Genomic DNA, 21,105 nt, shown 5'->3' with positions numbered 1-21,105 from the left:
CTACTTCATTATTTAATAAATTATTAACAAAATTAATTTACTGCATACTCACTAAATGCCAGATATTATCACTTAGCAATCGTGTCTTATTAGCTTTCCTTTATGATTAATGCTTCATAAGGATACTTTTACTGCTCTTACCTCTCCAAGAATGCAAATGTAGAATGAAAGACATTGTTAGAACTTCACATGCAATGGGATGAATAAGGAAAATGAAATGGGGATACTGTCTGTTCTGACTTAAACAATCAAGAATACCTTAAGAAAACAACTTGTGTGTTATTAGAAAAAATACTAATACATAGAATACATATATTATTATATTAGAATACATCTATGGATAGCTAAGAGTGGATGATGCACCTACATCATAGAGCAGAAATGAAATGATTAGTTTGGACGCAGAGTCATTTGTTCTTTTAGTTTATGTCTAGTTGTTGTCTACTTCTCTCATGGGACCGCTGACTTCCACATATGCGGCCTCAAGTCTAAGAAATCTTGCATGGAGTAAAGGCTTATTTTATTATTAATTAGGTCTCTCTAGGCTCATGGGATGTTCTGTGTCTGTTTCTACTGGGGGACCGTCTGGCTCAGGGCTGTAATTTGACAGCTCTTTATTGGCAGAACTACATGAACTGAGGACTCCTTTTTATTTCAAAGGGAGAGTTATTACCACCAACTCAAGGAAAGGATTGCCAAAAGTCACAGCAGAGGCAATAAGAGATGTGATGCTTGCATTCCACAGCCCTCATTCACCTTCTAGGCTCTGTGAATAGTGTCTCACCTAAATGAAGACAAATCAGAGCTATATCACCCCTACCCACCTCTAAGTTTGAGAGATATTGGGGATGGTCTATGAAGTCAAATTCTTGTCCCAGGCCCTACCAATAATTGGTGTGAGAGTTAGAACTAGATCTCAACCCTTAAATCTTGTCAATTGCTCTGTTTGCAATTTGCTTTCCTCTTTCACCCATATCCCTTGGTGCACATGCTGAGCCTTTTGTGGTATCTTTTCTATCAAAGGTGTACTATTATTTTATAGGTCAGGCTTCCTTGAGTGACACCTCTTTGAAGATAGTATAATAGTGAAGACCGTGTAGAAAAATTATTCCCAAGAAAAGCCCTGAAGCACACAGAAATTATTCATTCTCACAACTATTATTGTTCCACAGGAAAAGCAAAACGCTTTTAAGGGACTAGTGAGATGTTTTTTATAAACTAAGTACAGCATCCATGAATTATTGTGAAAGAGTTATCCATTAGTTCTAGCCAAAAAGCAATATTATTTATTATGAACATATTTATTGAATAAACATTCTGAAGCTTTTATTATTAATAGGAGAGAGCAAGAATGAAAGAATTCAGTTGTTTTGATAGAAATAAATGTCTGATACATTCACAAAATCTCATGAAAACCAGTAAAAAATAAAAAGAAAAAAAATACACCAAGATGTGTAAAGGACTTTAAGTCAAATGAGCATTTTTTACTCTTTTCTGAAAATTTAAACAAAACATTTGCATTCACATTAAGTTTATAAGCTTTTTCACTATCTATTAGAAATGTAAACTATCTCAGAGATGACTGTGGTAAACAATTCTAATTTTTTAAGAATTTCATTTAGGAGAATGAATCTGAATTATCAGTAAACCTAAATACAACATGGTTTTAACTATTACATTATTTCAAATACATTATAGACAAATTAGAACTAACTACCAACCATGTCTTTCTGAATAGCTAGCTTAATCAGTAAACGAGTCATTTGTAATAAACACCACTTCTCACCTTTAAAAACAATTTTAAAATTTTTTTAAGTTTTTTTTTAAGCAAACAGACCCCCTGACCATTACCCCTACTGTCACCATGAAAAGAGAGAACATGATGACACCCTATATTTTCTTAGAGGTCCTTTGTTTCACAAATATATCAGTATAAATTTTATTCCAACCCTTTTAGAATTACCTCAGAATCATACTGTTGGAGCTTAAATCACTAAGATCCAACAGTACATGAACTTAACTACATGAAAGTTTCAGTTTTCAGGAAGTGAAATTCCTAAGACAATACAAAGAGTCTTTAGCACATTTAGACCTAAGCATAGACCAATGACTTTCATTCACAAGAATCCAATCCAAGAACTTCGCTAATTCTAAATTTTCATGTGGCATCTAACTTCCTTTACTGTTTATGCAAAACTTTTGGATTATGTTAAAGCTTCATTACTTTCTGAGACCTTTTATTTCCTCTTCATCTCCATTATCAGCACTAAAATTTTGCCTCCCGTTTTTTGATCACATGGAGTGACCCTGGCACATTTTGGAAAATACACAACTGGACCCCAAATCTGGAGATGCTGATTCAGTGAATGCTGGGTGTGACCCAGGAATATTTTTCTTGAGCTCTCAGATAATTCTAGTAGACAGCCACATTTTAAAGATAATAGTATTTATGCAATACGCACAACTCACTAGAACCACATGGAGATGTCATGAGGGCTGATGATCTAGATGGAGACTTATTCTTACATAAGTCTCATTGTGCATGATTTAAACTCAAGGAAAAGTATAAATGACCATCTATTCTGAATCTTCATGAGCTTAGCATCTGGTTTGCTTATTTGTATTTTCGTGCCACTGTTTTCCCCACTCCCTCCAATTGCGTGTCAGGAAAATGTTTCATCTGCAAAGTAGGTTTCTCCAGTACCAGAGCCCTCTCCAGCATGGGTGGACATGCCTTAAATCTGCATTCTAGCAGGAAACTCCCAATCATTATAGATTTCTTGGAGTAGCAGCCTTCCCCTAACCTATCCTTTCATTGCCTGGCCCTTATGGCAGATGGTATTTTCCAAAGAGGGCTTCAGCAACATCTCCCATCCCACATGTTCTTCTGCCCCTCCTCCATTAAGAAATGAAGTCTATTTCAGGGCCGGATACGGCTCATGCCTGTAATCCCAGCACTTTGGGAGGCCAAGGCGGGCAGATCACGAGCTCAGGAGATCGAGACCATCCTGACTAACACAGTGAAACCCCGTCTCCACTAAAAATACAAAAAATTAGCCAGGTGTGGTGGCGGGCGCCTATAGTCCCAGCTACTCGGGAGGCTGAGGCAGAAGAATGGCGGGACCCAGGAGGCGGAGCTTGCAGCCAGCTGAGATCGGCCCCTGCAATCCAGTCTGGGCAACAGAGCAAGACTCCCTCTAAAAAAAAAAAAAAAAAAGAGATGAAGTCTATTTCACAACCCCTTGAATCTGGTTGGACCTTGGAACTGCTTAAAGCAATAGAATGTGGTTACACCTCTGTGTAATAGTGGTTACACAGAGGGACTTCTGAGGCTCGATCATAAGAGGCCTAGGAGCATCTGTTCTGGTCTCTTGGGATGCTCCCTCTGGGAACCCAGCTGTCATACTGACAGAATCCCAAAGCACACGGAGTAGCCATGGGCAGTGTTTCAGTCAATAGCCCCACTAAGCACTGAGCTAAGTCCTCAGCCAACAGCCAACATCAACCACCAGCCATGTGAGTGAGCCATCACAGATGTCCAGCACAGACAAGCCTTCAGGGCACTGCAGCCTCAGACAACACCTGATGGCATCCACATGAGAGGCCCTAAGTGAGAACTATCCAGCTGAACCTAGTCAAGCAACAGGAAGAACTGTAATAAATGGTAAGAAATTGTTTAAACCACTAAGTTTTGGAGTAGTTTGTTGCACAGAAATGAGTCACTGAGAAAGTGCCTATGACTAGACTTTTACCCCAGGTATTGATTTACACCCTTTAGTTCCCTGCTGGATTTACAGTAGGTCTCTGAACCTGCTTATTTAAGGGCCAATTTGGTGATTCCTGACTAGTCTCATCTGCATCCCTGTCCCATAGTCCTCCTCCTTCCACATCTGAAGCACTGGGCACCCACCATAGTTCAACTTACCCCATATTCTGGAACCAAGTTCTCTTTCGGGACCTATAAAATCCAAACTCCTTGTCCTGATGGCTCTCTAGCAACAAATCTATCAATGGTTCTCAACCTTGACTGCACATTAGAATCACTTGGGAAGTGTTTTTTTTTTAAATACTTGTTTACGGCCCAGTGCAGTGGCTCACGCCTGTAATCCCAACACTTTGGGAGGCCGAGGCGGATGGATTACGAGTTCAGGAGTTTGAGACCAGCCTGGCCAATACGGTGAAACCCGGTCTCCACTAAAAATACAAAAATTAGCTGGGCGTGGTGGCACGTAACTGTAGTCCCAGCTACTTGTGAGCCTGAGGCAGAAGAATCGCTTGAACCCAGCAGGTAGAAGTTGCAGTGAGCCGAGATCATGCTACAACACTCCAGCCTGGGCAAAAGAGTAAGACTACATCTCATATTAAAAAAAACAAAAAAAAAACAAAAAAAAAAAAAAAAAAAAAACATGGTTACTGGTTCCCACCCCCAGAGATTCTCATCTAATTGGTCTGGAAAACACATTTCTATGCTGCCACTACTGCTATTTTGGTCCAGATAATTTTTTGTTGTGAAGGGCCGTCCACTGTATTTTAAGATGTTTGGCCATATCCTGGTCTGTACCCACTATAAGTCAGTAGCACCCTTACAGTTGTGACAGTCAAAATTGTCCACAGATGTTGCCTAATGTCCCCTAGGGAGCAAAATCATCCCCAGTTGAAAACCGCTAGTCTAGATTTTAGCCTGGGCATCAGGATATCTCAAAATTCACCAAGTAATTCTAAAGTTCAGGCAAGGTTAAGAACTGCTGATCTAAAACAGCATTGCTTTTCAAATTTAAGCATGTGTATGAATTACCTGGGGACCTTGTTGAGATGCAAATTCTGATTCAGTAGGTTTGGGGCAGGCCCAAGATTCTGCACCTTTAACAGGCCCCCATGTAGCTGCTCTCATTGTTCTCACTCCACTTTGAGTAGCAAGGAAGTAAATACTGCAATTTGCCTACAGGGTGAACTTGCATTTAACACCCTCAGCTGGGCATCCCAAGGCCCTTACCCTAATTGCCCCCAGAGAAAATTGGTTATTGGTGATTGTCAAAACAGACTATGTTCCCCACAGTTGGCAAAGATGTCTGAAAACATGGTAGTGGCAAAATTACTTAAAGTAAATTATTCACTTCTTAGGGATCAGTGTGCTGCAAACTACATATTGCATTTCACCAGTGTAGAAGCTGCCAGCAGATTAGGGGAAAACTTCCCTACAGTTTGCTGCTTGCTGTTGCCAAGGTAGGAAGCCAAACAATGCCTTGAGCTGCCAGCCTTTTTCAATAATACACTTCACATTGCCAGTCGCGAGAAAGGCTGTGTGGGACCCAGAGATTTCCCCGCTGCTCCAGCCCCTCTCCAGCATTTTAAGTCCACAGCTTTAACATATGTCGCAGGGGTTAAACAAATGAGTCAAGAGAGCAGATTTTTAGTTTGAAGAGGGATTTCAGGAAGTCAGTTCTTGCTCCTACAGGACAGAGGTCAAGCTACAATCGAGCCAAGACAGACTAGCCTTCTGAAATTTACACAAAACTGTGGAAAGGTCACATCTCCCTCCACTCGTGACTCAGGAACACAGAGGGTTTGTACGACTGTTCAGCTTTGGCTTTTGTCCAAGAGAAATGCTCTCTTTTCACTCCAGAGGTGTTTATTTGCAGTAGAATCACTTTAGAAGTATGTCCTCTCTCACCTATAAATTTAGCCAGGAACTTGAAGATGCTAGTGGTTCAGAAGTCTTCCAGGCATATTATTTAAATCCTACTGATTCCAAAGAAGAAAAAAGGCATCTGGTTGTTTGGGGATCTACAATGGACTACAAAATGTATCCACAGATTATCTGGTTGGCTCAAAATGTGAAACCAGTATTTCTCTACTTAAGTCTTGTCACCTAAAAAGGAAAGCAAACAAAAAACACCAGGAGGGGTGAGTAAATCTTGGCTGTCCAGAGAAACAATTCTAATTTATTTCAGAGAGTGCTTTGAGTACAGAAACTGTAAGAGAGATTTCCCCTCTTCTACCTCATTTCTGTAAGAAATAACTCTAAACAAACTTTAAATACAATGTTACTACTTAATTCTAAATAGATGTTCTGCCCTGAAACCTACATCTACTTCCTTACTGCTGAGAAAGGGATTGACAATGATAAAGAAGGCTTAAGTTCCTGTTTACCCCTTTTTCTGAAACCTTTATGTGCAATCAGCCTTAAATGGCTCTTGATGGTCTCTCCTCTGGACTATACCCTGGGTCCTCTCACTAGTTCTCAACTGGGGGTGATAAAGTCTCCAGGGACATTTCCAATGTCTGTAGACATTATTGGTTGTCACAATTCAGGGGTTGCTGCTGGCATCTTGTGGATAGAAGCCAGAGATACTGCTAGATGTCCTACGAGAAACACAAAACAATTCCCCACAACAAAGAATTATCTGATCCAAAATTTCAACCATGTTTACTGTCAGAAACCTTGTCTTAGATTTTTTGAAGTTAAAAAAAGATCCTCAACCAAAGCCTACTGAAGACTGCAGACCTCATCTTGCCCCCTACAATTCTAAGCCGACATAAAAGACAGAAAGAGAGGAAGAGGAAGAAGGACCCCTACACATAATTTCTTTACCCCTCTCCAAGGACAGAGATCACATTCTTGTTCCTTTCTGTTATGCCAGAGGGTAACAGTGACTGAGTCATAGTGGATACTTAACTAATATTTGTTGAAGGAATGGATAAATCCCACCCCTCAGTTACATGATGTCCTCATATGAGAAAGAAAAGGAAACACATCTTAGCTATAAGATTAGCTCTCCTCTGACCAGCAGCCTGGGGCTTGCTCAGACAGTATGGTACAGCGTGGTGCTTCTCAACTTTAAAGTACATACGAATCACCTGGCAGTCTTATTAAAAATGTAGATTCTGAATCACAAGGTCCAGGGTGAGGCCTGAAAGGCTGCATTTCCTACAGATGTCCAAATGAAGCCGATACAGTCCAGGTCACACTGCGGGGCAGCAAGAATAGACAATGTCTAGACTTGAAGCCAGGACATTTACCAGCTTTCTCAGCCTCCATGTCCTGTTCTAGAAAATAGGGAGGATGATAAAATCTCTGCTACGCCCACATCAAAAAATTGATAATTGTGTCCTGATAGGATCTAAAAGCTTTACAAGGGATTTCAGAAATCATATAAGCTAAACTCTCCCATTTTTAAGTGAGGAAACAGAGGCCCAGAGACATCTTAGCAAGTCCAAGGTCACTCTGGTGGTTAGCTGTAGAGCCTGAACCAAATCCCTCACACTGATACAGCCATCATTCTTCCCTGTGTGTTCTGGCTGCACATACTGCCTGGTGCCTAGTACTGCAGGTCTGGCTGTTGTTTACTTGCCTGTGCTTTTTCCCTGATGGTGTTGCATAATGCCTTGGCTAAAAATGATCCCCTACCACTCCTCCAAGTGTACCTGCCACTTCATCCATATCCGATTGCCACATCCAGTGAGACTGGCCAGCTGCTGCCATGTTCCTGAAATCAGTTCTTACACTCTGCTGCTCAATTTTGTGCATCACAGTGTCCTTATACCGGATTTTGCTCCCCTGATGTATAAGAGGTGCACAAATCAAATTAACCACAGGTGAAAAAGAGCAGTTAGCCTGGTGCCAAACAACAGAGCAGACACCGAGCTGGGATTAAAGCCGCACATTTTGATTCCTGGTGCATACTCCAAACCTCTTCAGAAAGAACACAGCCCTTCACTATTTACCAAACTCTCATTAGTCCAACAGCCTGTTGTCTTAATGCTAAAAACCTGCCAATCAATAGTAATTTAGGTGAAGGAAAATTATGTTTAAAGAGAAACATTCTAACACTTATAGGTTCATTTTCAGAATCTTACCCTCCAGTTGTCTCAGAATAATCTTGGGCCTGCTTTTCTTCCTTTCCTGCAAGCAGAGAACACTGTTCTGAGAACTCAAGTTATATTCCTGTCCTGTGTCTTTCCTTGCCCCTCATTTGAAGCATTCCTCCGAGTCTCGTGTATTTTAAGTGCCATCTAGTGGTAGATCTTCAGATGTTAATAATACAATGAAATTTAACTTAAGGATACTTGGGGAAATAGACAGTCTCCAGATGATGGAATAATTTCTCTACGTGAGAATCACTATATCTGCTATATGTGAATTACCAATATTCAGACTATTTAAATACTTTTTTCAAATAATCCTGCATATTAATTTAAGCATTCTTTTGAAAAACTCTTGTAACTTCTCAGTCAAAAAGCATTTGCAAGATCTTTATAATTAGAGATTTTCAATTACACGTTAGAAATAAATTAAAGCATTCTGCATAATTTTTTAATTTGAAAGACAGGTTTTTAAAACTTAAAGCAGCTTAACTCCTCTGCGTATCTTCCATAAGTGTTTCCTATTTGTTTTGATAACTCTACTCACTTCTTCCCTTACAGAGAAATACAACAACTCAGGATTTCCTTCTATAGAGAGACAGAGTCTTTCCTTGCATCCTTTTCCTTGGAGAGCAGGGATATTGGAAAGACTGATCCTCCCTTCTCTTTCTCCACCCACTTAAGCCCTTCAGTATCCACTCCTTTTTAGGTATTGAATCTGGCTGAATAGTCATATAATTTTGGTTCCTCTGCCCATTATCTGTGCAATGACAGATGAGCAAAAGATTAGGAAATGTTACTACAGACTTCTCGCCAAATCCTAACAGGTTTAGAGTTATTATTTGAATTTCTAGCTCCTGGCCTGATGCTGCTTCTTCAAGATCAAAGGGATTATGACAGAAACACACTTAGAAAAGTAGACTCCAAGTACTTAGAGAAAATATGTACAAATGAAATACAGCCAGGAAGATATTAAAACAGATGTTGTTCTACAGCACAAATGGCAAGTCCAAAAGAAATTTTCATTAAAAATGATTAAAGATACTCGAACAGCAGCTACTATTAAATGCTAGCTTACAATTCATTTTGTTTTTATAGCATTCATTTTTCTTAATATAAATTTATATAAATATAAATGAAAAATATAGACAAAAGTATAAAGTAGAATATAAGCTATCCTCATACATCCTGTAGACATAAGCCCTATTAAAATCCTTTGGATATTTTTCTGGTACATGTCTAGGTATAAAGATTGGGATCATATACATGAAAGGTTTTGTCGTGATTTTTTTTCATCTGGTAATATATTTTGAGCATCTTTCCAGGTCATTAAATTTACAATGAATATATTTGATGACATGGGAAGATGCGCCACGTTTAATTTAACCAACACTTATTGACAGACATCAGATTGTTTCTAAATTCTTACTCATATCTAATTCTGACATGAACTTCCTTGTACACAAATAAGGCGAATGTAAATATTTATTACAAATTGATTTCTAGAACTTGAACTACTGGGTCAAAGGACGTGAATGTGTTGAAGTTTTGTGATACACAACAACAAACTGGTGACTATAATTGTAGCCATTAACACTCTTAAAAGTACCTCATAAAGGTACAACCATGACACTTTCTCTAAAGAGGGAGGCTGCTGCCTACCCACCCTCTCCTCTTTAGGGTGTCTCCTTGAACATACAATAGGCCTGATTTAAAGGCTCAGTCTTTTATTCATAATTTTACAGCGCAAATACGTGGGCTTTCTAACATTTAAAACTGGCTCAGGGGTCTCCCACAAGGGATACATAAGGCAATCACAAGTGCATCCTCTGGTCTCTCAAGAGAAGTGTTAGTTGTTCTGTCTTCCACTTTCCTACGTGAGTTCGTATAAAATTCTGTTCAGACTTTGTAATCACTTTCATGCTACCCTACATGCATGTAATTTTGATAAATACCCAATATTAAAATTATGTTCTTTCCTTCATATTGGTACAAAAGGGCCTTTTGTTCCTGAGACTGTTTTACTTCTCTAACAACCTGGTGGAAATAACTATGTCCCACAAATTGGCATTTCCATGGATGTGGCTGCCTGGTAACAATAATGGGAAAACAATGTAATTCTAGAACATTCTATCTGAATTCACTCAATAGAGGGAGATAAACTTTTCTTTTCTTTTTTGATGGAGTCTTGCTCTGTCATCCAGGCTGGAGAGTGCAGTAGCGCAATCTCAACTCACTGCAACCTCTGCCTCCCGGGTTCAAGTGACTCTCCTGCCTCAGCTTCCTGAGTAGCTGGGACTACTATTATTGACAAAGTTTTTAAACTCCCATCAGGTTTCTCAGGTTCTTACATTGTTATTTTCTGGATAACAATTAGAGTTTTTATTGTTTTTAATAAGAAAATAAAATATTTTAAAATGTGTACCAAAAACATTCCCAAATTGACAAGTTCCACTTTAAATTTAAAAAAAAAAGAAAAATTCTCATTGCTGAAGTTTGCTTTTTCATTCCTGTTGAAGTTCCCTTCAATAACTAGGGGAGGCTCAATAACTTTGCCCAATTATTAAACCAGAACAGTAATAAGGAGCCTTGGCTGAAACTCCCAATTCTTCTTCACCCCAAAACTGTCAGAGGGGATTTTCAACTCTGAACTCAAACAAAACACCAGGATTGGTGAAGGATGACTAAATCCACCTCGTATATGAAACTGCCCGTATTTGACCATTTTTGGTTTAGAAAAAAAGTGGTATTCATATGGTACAAGCTAATAAAACCATTTATCATTATCAAATCATGGGTAGATAGACAACTAGAAGCAAATATCCAGACATACCACTACTCACTGGTACTGGACACATCCCAGGCAGACCAAGAGGCAGCCACATGACCGTTTATCCTCTACCTGTCACCCTCATTTCCTGTGGCTATTACCAAACGACTAGGACAGGACCCAAAAAAATCATCAGCGCTGAGAGCAGTCAATCTAGAGAGGGGAGTGTCAGCTTTTTCTTATCCCACAGAATGGAATGAGGAGGATTCCCACCTGCCCCAATCTACCAAGGAAGGCACCGAGATACTCACAGAGATGCAGAAGCCAATAGGAAGGGCAGACAGACATGTCATTATAAAATAGCTTTTGGACAGTAACAGCCCTTTCCCAAAGCAGATCTCCTTCTTGCCTGGAGACTACACTGCCTTTGTAGGACTAACATTAGCCACCAAATTACAAATTGTGGTTGAGGAGTCCTGCAGCTGGAGGCTGCAAGCTTCTGACCCCCTCCCTAAACTGCTCCTAAGATCAGTGCTTGAGATATTGTGCAGCCCCAGCACTTGATGGATCAGCTGGCACCACCCAGATCAATAAACTGGCTCATCTGATCTTGTGGCCCCCACCCAGGAACTGACTCAGCGCAAGAAAACAGCCTCCATTCCCTATGATTTCATCTCTGACCAATCAGCACTCGTGGCTCACTGGCTTCCCCTCATCGACCAAATTATCCTTAAAAACTCTGCTTCCTGAATGCTCAAGAGACTGATTTGAATAATAATAAAACTCCGGTCTCCCACAAAAAAGTAAAATAAAATAAAGTAGCTTTTGATTCAGATTTGCTCATAAGCCCTCCTGTGCCTATTTGAGCTAGAGGAGATGGGAGTTGGTGAGATGTGGCAGGACAAAATGGGAATGACGAGAGGAAGGCTTACAGTCCCACCTTTTGTCACAGGAAAGCTGTGTCAGTTCCATTGGATCAGGTGGGTATATGTGTAAGGTAGCTGGACACGAACTGCCTTAGTATTAGACAAGTAGAATCAAGAAACAAGAGACTGCAGGGTGACAGCTGAGAGGCAGGGACAAGGAAATGAGGTAGAAGAAGAGAAGCCAGAGATCTACAGCGGCAACTATGCAGTTTGGAGGCCTTCCTGCAAGGACCTTGAAAGAACCATGCTTAAGTCCCTAGAGAGAAAACACCTACATATTCACACAGAGAAGGGACTAACTGCCCATTACTGGCTGAGGAAGTTGCAGTGTATAAGAAAGGATTACAATGGTGCGTTAGTAAGTATAAAGGTCTCTGTCCCTTTCTCTGTTACCTCTGCATTGCCCCAGCCTACAGCAGCTGGGAGAAGTGAAGGAGCTTCCCCATTACAAATCCACCCAGCCATAGATAAGGCATGTGACAGGAATTAGGGAGAAGATGAGATTAGAGTTGATTAGAGATTGAGTTTTAATATCTACTCTTGCCCAAGAGCTAGTTAAAAAGAAAGAAAAGGAGATGCAACAGAGCATGATTAAAAGCAATGGATGGAAAAAATTTTTTTCATTATTGTACATTGCCAAGTTCAGACTGTTCAATAGGCCAGTTACAACAGTATCTACACTGACGAACTAATTGAAATTTCTGGGTCATCTCTGTGGCTTCATTTGCTAAAAGTTCTGCTCTTACAGTGTAATTGAATTCAAAGACAAGAAATCACCAGTGTCAATTGTAAAGAAGAAAAATGAACTTTTATTTGGAAAGAAACTGTATCAAATTAAATTAAATACAGTTTGTAGTTTTGTTTCAACTCACTTATGTCACATATAATATCTAAGAAATAAACACAACCCAGTCCAAATAGTATTATCAACAGCACCAAAAAAAAAAAAAAAATGCGTTTGTTTTATTTCATTGATGGGGTGTGGAGAGAATATTAAAACCAGTGGTTCTTGTGTTCAAAAAATATACAGTTAGTTAAATGAATTTTTCACTTTTTAGTTGTCTCAAAAATTCTGTGATTCACAGATCACAATGATACACTTATTCTAACATGGCTACTGATATCATTTGACTGTGTCGCCACCCAAATCTCATCTTGACTTGTAGTTGCCATAATCTCCACATGTTGTGAGAGGGATCCAGTGGGAGGTAACTGAATCATGGGGGCAGTTACCCCCATGCTGCTATTCTCATGATAGTGAATTCTCACAAGATCTGATGGTTTTATAAGGTGTTTCCCCCCTTTTGCTCAGCACTTCTCTCTCCTGCTGCCTTGTGAAGAAGGATGTGTTTGCTTCCCCTTCCACCATGATTATAAGTTTCCTGAGACCTCCCCAGCCACACAGAACTTCAAGTCAATTAAACCTCTTTCCTTTACAAATTACCCAGTCTCAGGTATGTCTTTATTAGCAGCATGAGAACAACTAATAGAGCTAGCTACCTTTTGAAATTTGGTTTCATAAAGTTTCTGAAATTGAAGGCACGTAAAATGAGGCTACTTCACAAAGTGCTTTTCCAATTTTATAAAAGGTGTTAACTACTTTGCAAATCTTCACTATAGCCCAGCCCCACCACAAGGTAAAAATCAAATGGACATTATTTACTCATTACGAGAGACATGTCTTTTGTTAGAATCATTAAACCCAAATATTATTCTCTCTAGGTCATTAATTTGGAAATTTTCTTATGAATGGTAATAATCTACTTAGCTTCCTGTGAGACCATGTAACTATATTAGTTATTTTACTTTCCTTGCCTTGGGCATTTAGGATCTTGGAGTTTAATATCTCCGGAAATTTACGAAGCTTGTCTAAAGAGATGGCCACAGTGGTTTAACTTATACATTAAGTAGCAACTACATTATGATTAATTCCTCATCTGTCGAGAACTTTTTGAACTTCAAATTGTCATATTTCTATCCATTTTCTTAAGACAAATCTCTGTTCTCTGGACACTTGAGACAAGTATGTTTCTTCAAAGCAATTTTAAAGTTCAAATATCACACATTTATAACCATCTGCTCCTACAAAACTTCAATGAATATTTCAAACATTAGCAAGTATTTTGTCTCCTATAGCTAGAAGCAATGTCTGCATGTCCTTTCCATAAGACACAGATAAGACTTCCATTTATTCAGCAACATATAAGTAACAGATAGGTGAGACGGGCATGAAATTGACAAACTATACTGTTTATGGGATAAAATGTAAAATTATTTTCTTCATTCCCTCAAGGTTATTATTGTATTTCATAATTTACTAAAACTCAATTTCACCTTTAAGTAGCAGAAAACATTTATGTGACTACTGTTTTGGTACAAGTAGCCTTTCAGTGCTGTTACTAAACAGTACAAACCCGAAATTTTGAGTTGACAGTACTCTGCCTAGAAATGGCATAGACTGTGCACTGAATTTGCCGTTCATTATGCAAGCCTCAAATTAATAAGATGGTGTTTTCTATGAATGATCTCTAATTATAGTCTTTCACTAATCTAATTCAAATTGGCTTCTCCTATAGTAAGTACAAAATAGCTGCATTTTACTCCCCCTGAAAAACAAAGTGAGATCCAATCTCTCTTCCAAAGCTGAGGTTGTAAGACTGAGCTGACATGAGAACACCTCAATGACTTGAGGTCGCAGGTTATGAAACTTAGGACTATGTTCAGGTAAGTAGAGAGTGTCTCTGAGGGATCACTGAAAACAGGGCTGAGCAGAGAGTTGGGATCCAGCAACAAAGTAACAAGGACACCAAAGAAGGAAAATAAATTACCCAGAGGGTTCTTGGAGGTGGAGCCTAGAGAAATCTCCCAGGCACTGGGTAGCACATATGGGTCCTTTTTTATACAGTCCCCATGACCCTAATAAAAAAAAAAAAAGTTTGGAAGCCTTACCAAGATGTGCTGACTTTTTTTTTAAGATGATGCTCAAAAGTTCAAAGTAAATCTCAGCCTAAATTTTCTGGAGATAGCTCTCACACTAAAACCTTTGGAGTTAACTTGTCTCATTTGGGAAGTGCCTCTGGTATTATAACCTAAATTACCTCCCTGAATGTTGAAGTCTTAAGCCCCAATGTGACTGTATTTTGGAGATAGGGCCTTTAAAGAGGTAATTAAGGTTAAATAAGATCATAAAGATGGAACCTAATATGATAGGACTGGTATCTGTATAAGATCCTTATATCCTATAAGGTATCCTTATAAGGAATCCTATCTTTTTTCTCACAGGAAAAAGATCCTATGAGGACACAGAGTTAAGGCAGTCATCTGCAAGCCAAGGAGAGAGGCCTCAGAACAAACAAAACCTGCTGGCACTTTGATCTTGGACTTGCAGCCTCCAGAACTGTGAGAAAATTAATTTCTGTTGTTTAATCCACCCAGTCTGTGGTATTCTGGTAGCCCTAGCAAAGTAAGACTTCTGGGTTTACCATATAGAAATTATATCAGTGTTTATATATCTTTAAAAAGATATACTTAAAACTATGAGAGTATTTTTATCTACTGTTGCCACATCTCAGTTAACAAATACTAGTTCATTTTCAAGAAACTAGTGCTCATGTTTTTTTGTATATAGTAAAGAACTATATAAGCAAAAGGTATAATGATTATTTTTAGTTCTTTCTGCATCCTGTATGACCAATTACATTCTTAGGAGATTCAGGCATCTGGTTGTTAATATAATTTGTAATGGTATACAAACTAAGGAGTAGCACATCTTCACCTCTACCACTTTGACTTAAATCTACAAGCTTCCACTCCTGAGCCAGATGAGTGATATCCTCTTTGTGCCATTTTTAGTTTTACTTCCAGTTTAAAACCTTTTCTTCTATTCTCTTATTTTTTAATTCACTCTACTATTTACTGAATACCTATTAATGTGCCAGGTATGGTATTAGACACAGGATATACTTTTCCTGCTCACATAGAATATATAGCCTAGTGGGGGAGACAGAACAAAAAAATCACATAAACAAACATATAACGTGGTATGTACTGTAAAGAAAATATATAAGGTGTAATGATAGAAAATAAGGGAGCCTACTTCAGAAACTGATGGGCCATACCTACCTACTTAGGGTTTAAGCAAGTTGAGTGTTTAGGGAAGGCCTCTGGTCTAGTATAAGGTAATTCCTAGTATTTCCTGCAAAAGATAAACACCTAAATGTCAGTGGCTTACTACAACAGATTTTGGGTTCTCCCTCACACATAGTCCAATAAGTTGTTCAGTAGGCAGCCTTCCACATAGTGATTCAGAGACCCAGGTTTCTTCCACCTGTTCCTCTGCCATACCCTAGAACATCAGAGTATTGTTTTCAGTCGATGGACAGAAGCAGAGAGAGTAGAAAAGCCAAGGCCACTTTTTTTGTCTTCAATTTTTAATTTCTGGGGTACATGTGCAGGACATGGATTGTTACACAGGTAAACACGTGCCAGGGTGGTTTGCTGCACAGGTCAACCCGTCACCTAGGTATTAAGCCCGGTATCCATTAGCTATACTTTCTGATTCTCTCTCTCTCCCCACCTCCCCTCAACAGGCCCCAGTGTGTGTTATTCCCCGCTATGTGTCCATGTGTTCTCATCATTCAGCTCCCACTTATTAAGTTAGAATATTGGTGTTTGGTTTTCTGTTCTTGCATTAGTTTGCTGAGGATAACAGCTTACAACTCCATCCATGTCCCTGCAAAGGACATAATCTTATTCCTTTCCATCCTGCATAGTATTCCATGGTTTATATGTGCCACATTTTCTCTATCCAGTCTATCACTGATAGGCATTGGGGTTGATTCCATGTCTTTGCTATTGTAAATAGTACTGCAATGAACTTACATTCCCATCTATCTTTATAACAGAATGATTTATGTTCCTTTTGGTATATAACCAGTAATGGGATTGCAGGGTCAAATGGTACTTCTGCCTCTGGATCTTTGAGGAATCACCACACTGTCTTCCACAGTGGTTAAACTAATTTACACTCCCACCAACAGTGTAAAAGTATTTCTTTTTCTCCCAACCTCGCCAATATGTTTTTTTTCACTTTTTAATAATCGCCAGTCTGATTGGCATGAGGTGGCATCTAACTGTGGTTTTTTATTTGCATTTCTCTAATGATCAGTGATGCTGAGCTTTTTTTCATATGTCTGTTGGGTACATGAATGTCTTCTTTTGAGAAGTATCTATTCATGTCCTCTGCCTGCCTTTCAATGAGGTTATGTTTTTTTCTTGTAAATTTGTTTAAGTTCCTTGTAGACTCTGGAGAGTACACCTTTATCAGATGGATAGATTGCAAATATATTCTCCCATTCTGTAGGCTGTCAGTTTACTCTAATAATAGTTCCTTTGTAATTATATTCCATTTGTCAATTTTTGCTTTTGTTGCAATTGCTTTTGGCATTTTTGTCATGAAATCTTTGCCCGTGCCTGTGTCCTGAAGGGTATTGCCTAGATTTTTTTTCTAGGGTTTTTATAGTTTTGGATTTTACATTTAACTCTTTAATCCATCTTGAGTTAATTTTTGTATAAGGTGAAAGGAAGGGGTCTAGTTTCAATTGTCTGCATATAGCTAGCCACTTCTCCCAGCACTATTTATTAAATAGGGAATCCTTTCTTGATTGCTTGTTTTTGTCAGGTTTGTTGAAGATCAGATAGTTATAGATGTATAGTGTTAATTCTGAGGTCTCTGTTCTGCTCCATTGGTCTATATGTCTGTTTTGGTACCAGTACCATGCTGTTTTGGTTACTGTAGCCTTGTAGTATAGTTTGAATTTGGGTAGCATGATGCCTCCAGTGTCAAGGCCACTTTTTAAGCCCTTTAGCACACAAATGATCACAACACCTGTGCACACATCTGTTGGCGAAAACTGGTCACATAACTTCACTATATGCCAGAGGAACTGGGAAACATAGACCCTGACTGCATAGCCACTTCTCCAAAACAACTATACCTTATAGAATAAGAATATAAATGTTGGTGGAGATGTGGCCATCTCTGTCACTGCCCTCCTCTGAGAAAAAGACACTGAAGAAGGGATCTGAAGGATAACAAAAAGTCAGACCATGTGTAGAGCTGTGAGAGGGTGAACCCAGCCAGAAGGAACTGGACATGGGAAAGTCAGCCTCAAAATAGGAAGGGTCTGCCATGTTCAAAAGTCAGAAAGAAGAGACTGGAGTGTAGGAGACAAGGGAAAGGAGGCATTTAGTGATATTGGAGCTGTAGGAAGACAACTGATTTGTGGACTATTGTAGGCCACACTGAGGAGTTTGGATATTTTTATTAAAGTATCAAGATGTTTTTAATAGCATATAGTGTGGTCCAATTTATTTTTCAAAAATATTTATCTGGAAGTCATGAGAAGATTGGCAAGGAGTAAGAGATGAAGTGGAGAGATCAGAAATGAAACTTTTATTTCCTAAGACAAAGGCCACTGTGAATTGAACAAGTATAATCACTGTGGAAATGGCAAAAACTGAACCTGGCAACCCTAAGACACAGTAGGTCATTTGCTTGGCCTAATGTGCACACCTTGCTCATCTGATGGGAGGAACATAGCACATGAATAGCTGCCAGACTTTGAATTTTGGCAATAGTAAGACAGGTCTAGCAGTATGGGCTTCAGGGGGCTAGAAAGGGAGGCCCCAAAGTGATGTAAGAAGAGACATATTAAGATTGAAAGAAATATTGCCCTTGTGCTCACATTTAGGGAGAAATTCTACATGGTAGTGAGTTTAGAATGTTAATATTGACAAGCAGCAATGAAGACGTAGATGTTCAACTCTTTTTATGACCATTAATATAAACACAGACAAAAAATAATAACGTGAGTTTCAGAGTAAACATGTTAATTTTTTATTTATCAGGCTTAGGCAGAAGAATGCCTTCCCTTCATCTAAACTTTTAAAATACTGCTACAGATGAGAATTTAAAATGTCTTTGGTGAAGGGATATGCAGCCTTTATTTGATCTAAGATTTTGGTTTTGAAAAGTGAAAATGTTAGGGCTCCTTTCTCACACTGAAATACCACATGAGACAAATCTGAGTATCAAAGGATCTGAAAAAAGAAGGTGAACGTAATTCCAAAATTCAAGGGATCAATGGAAGATGCTCACTTCACAGAATTCCGTGTGTAGGCCTCCCAAGTTACCTGGAGGATTATCTACAAGCTTAGTTGCCTCTGATGAATTTTTTGAGAGAAGAAACCAACCCTCCAGCCTACTTCAGAAACCCATAGATAAGGAGTTCTTTAGTGCTCCAATATATTTCTGGTGTGCGTTAAATAAGCCAGAATTCTACATGCTGTGTGCATGGTGTTTTGTAAGAACACAAAAGACTCGTTCCTGCCTTAAAGGGCTAAGATATAGATACAGGCGGTTTACTAAAAGGCCTGCTTGCTTGAGAAGGGGTTAGTGGAAATGGTATGAATGTGAAAGAGATAGCAGGGTTTTACCCAAGGCAGACAGCTCTTCATCTGGCATAGATGCTATTTCATTCACAGCATTAGGTATAATAACAGCAAAGGAAGCCCAACACGAAATTACAGTATTAACGAAAGTAAAATAATTATAGTTTTGGGGAAAAAAAAAAATCCCCAGCTCACTGAAAAGTAAAGCTTTATAAGCCCTGTGTGGAAATTCTGGCTGATTCTACTAGATTTCTTCACTTAAAAAGTATTAATGATAGGAGTACTTAACGAAATTCTTTGACCATTTTTACTAGAGCTTTTGAAGAGGATCAAAGTCATCAGTGTATGGACATGACCAGACTCTGATTAAAAACAATGTTTAATTGGTCTTTTACTCAGCTTCTTGACAACAAGGACCTCAGTCATTTTGCAAGAACCTTTGTTAAGTTTTTTTGGGAACAAACTGACTTGCCAAGTACAATTAACAACTGTGAAGGTTGCAAAACACAGACATTCCTCTTTGCAGGTTCCAAACTCTAACCATGAAGAAAAGATATATTTAAAATAAATGGAAAAACAACCCCTTTGCCTTCATTTGCAAAGGCAGCTCTGTGTACCGGAGCTCTTACCCAGGAATCAGACAATCTAGACTCTCTTTTCAATACTGCCACTACTCAGCAAGCAGGGTGTTTAACCCCTCCAAGCCACACTGTCCATTTGACAAAATGAGGGAGTTGGAATAAATGACCTATAAATTAACTTATTTCTGTTCTAACACGGAGCCTCTCAGACACAATAATGAATGGGAAAGTTTCACGTTGTGTGGGCAAAGATAACAGAAAGCACCTTTTAGGGAGGCCACTGAAGACACTGGCAGATTTAGAGGCTTTCTGTGTGTTTCACCAATGGAAGACCCATGTGCCAAGCATCTGAGTTGCAATGCTGAGCTTTCACCTGAAGATCTAAGCCAGTCACACACTCAGAGCTCTGACTAACATTAATGGTAACCTGTGTGTACATATCAATGCTGGAAGCAGTGACTCACTTCAGAAACCCCCAGTATGAAGCCAAAAGGAAAACTATGGCTGTAATTTTAAGCTCACATTTTGAGCAAACCAAATACGATTTTAGAAGGAAAAAAAATGCCCTGTTTAATTGTCTCCCAGAATACTTACACTATACCTTATAGAGGAAAATAAAATTAGAAACCTTGATTTTAGTAGACTAACTCTCAGTCCTCTCAATGAACAAGGACTTTCCCATGGCATCCGTTGTCTCTGTATTTACTGATGGCTTGTATCATTCATCACACAATAATCATCTGGATGTGATGCAGCAGAAGAAAATGCAGAACTGTTTAAAACAATCATTTTTGTTTGTTTTTACTAAGTACAACTTACAGAATTAGTAGCACCCTGGCACAGAGCTTTAAAAATCTGTCAAGAAATTTCAATTGCCTTTGCAGTTTTTGATAAAAATTAATTTGATGATCAGCCAGATACCATCAACATACAAGATGCTCAGTACACAGAATATAATATGAAAATCCAGGACAGAACATTACTAAGCATTTCAGAGACTTCTGGAGTGAAATATAATTTTTAAGTAGATAGTGGGAATTAAGGAATACATATCATGTACATAAAGTCATGCTAAAAGATGTTCCTGGCTTATTTCAATCTCCAAAAGAGGCCATTTTCAATCTACTGCTTTTTAAGTATCCTAAATTTCTTCCTTTGAATGCAGAAATGTTAACATTTATTAAGCACGTCCCTGTTTTGGGTAATGTTTTAAATATTTCATTTGTTCAACAAATTTGTTATTGAGCACTGACTACTTGCCTGGCACTGCATCCAGTATTAGGCATAGAGTTGTAAAAACCCACACCACCTATACCCTCTCATGGACTATATACACTAGAAGGCGAGGCAGAAATTGAATAAACAACCTTATTCAATATTATTACAAACTGTGAACAGTGTGACCTGGAAAAGAGAAGGGAAACACTTCCTGAAAAAGTGAGTTGAGACTTAAGAGGTTTCCTCCAGGGAGCTGGTGGGAGCTACCGACAAAAGAAGATAGGCAAAGCTTTTG

The 21,105-nt window shown here is 38.8% G+C and overlaps 1 long non-coding RNA gene across 2 annotated transcripts in view; it reads right to left on the bottom strand.

Moving 5' to 3' along the window:
- The window catches only part of LOC103877073, a 58,386-nt gene that overhangs the window by 15,336 nt on the left and 21,945 nt on the right, over positions 1-21,105 (bottom strand). The window contains exons 1-3 of one of the 2 annotated variants that reach the window (XR_004178316.1): positions 15,682-16,178; positions 7,858-7,919; positions 5,672-5,869 (exon numbers count right to left, since the gene is read on the bottom strand). This is a non-coding gene — a long non-coding RNA (uncharacterized LOC103877073). Of the gene's footprint in view, positions 1-5,671; positions 5,870-7,857; positions 7,920-15,681; positions 16,179-21,105 lie in introns of those variants that run through there. The other variant, XR_002516753.2, reaches the window with a different exon arrangement.

The sequence above is a fragment of the Papio anubis genome, chromosome 14 (genome assembly GCF_008728515.1).
Source record: "Papio anubis isolate 15944 chromosome 14, Panubis1.0, whole genome shotgun sequence".
NCBI classification, from domain to species: Eukaryota; Metazoa; Chordata; class Mammalia; order Primates; family Cercopithecidae; genus Papio; species Papio anubis.
This window is presented reverse-complemented; position numbering and strand designations above follow the sequence as displayed.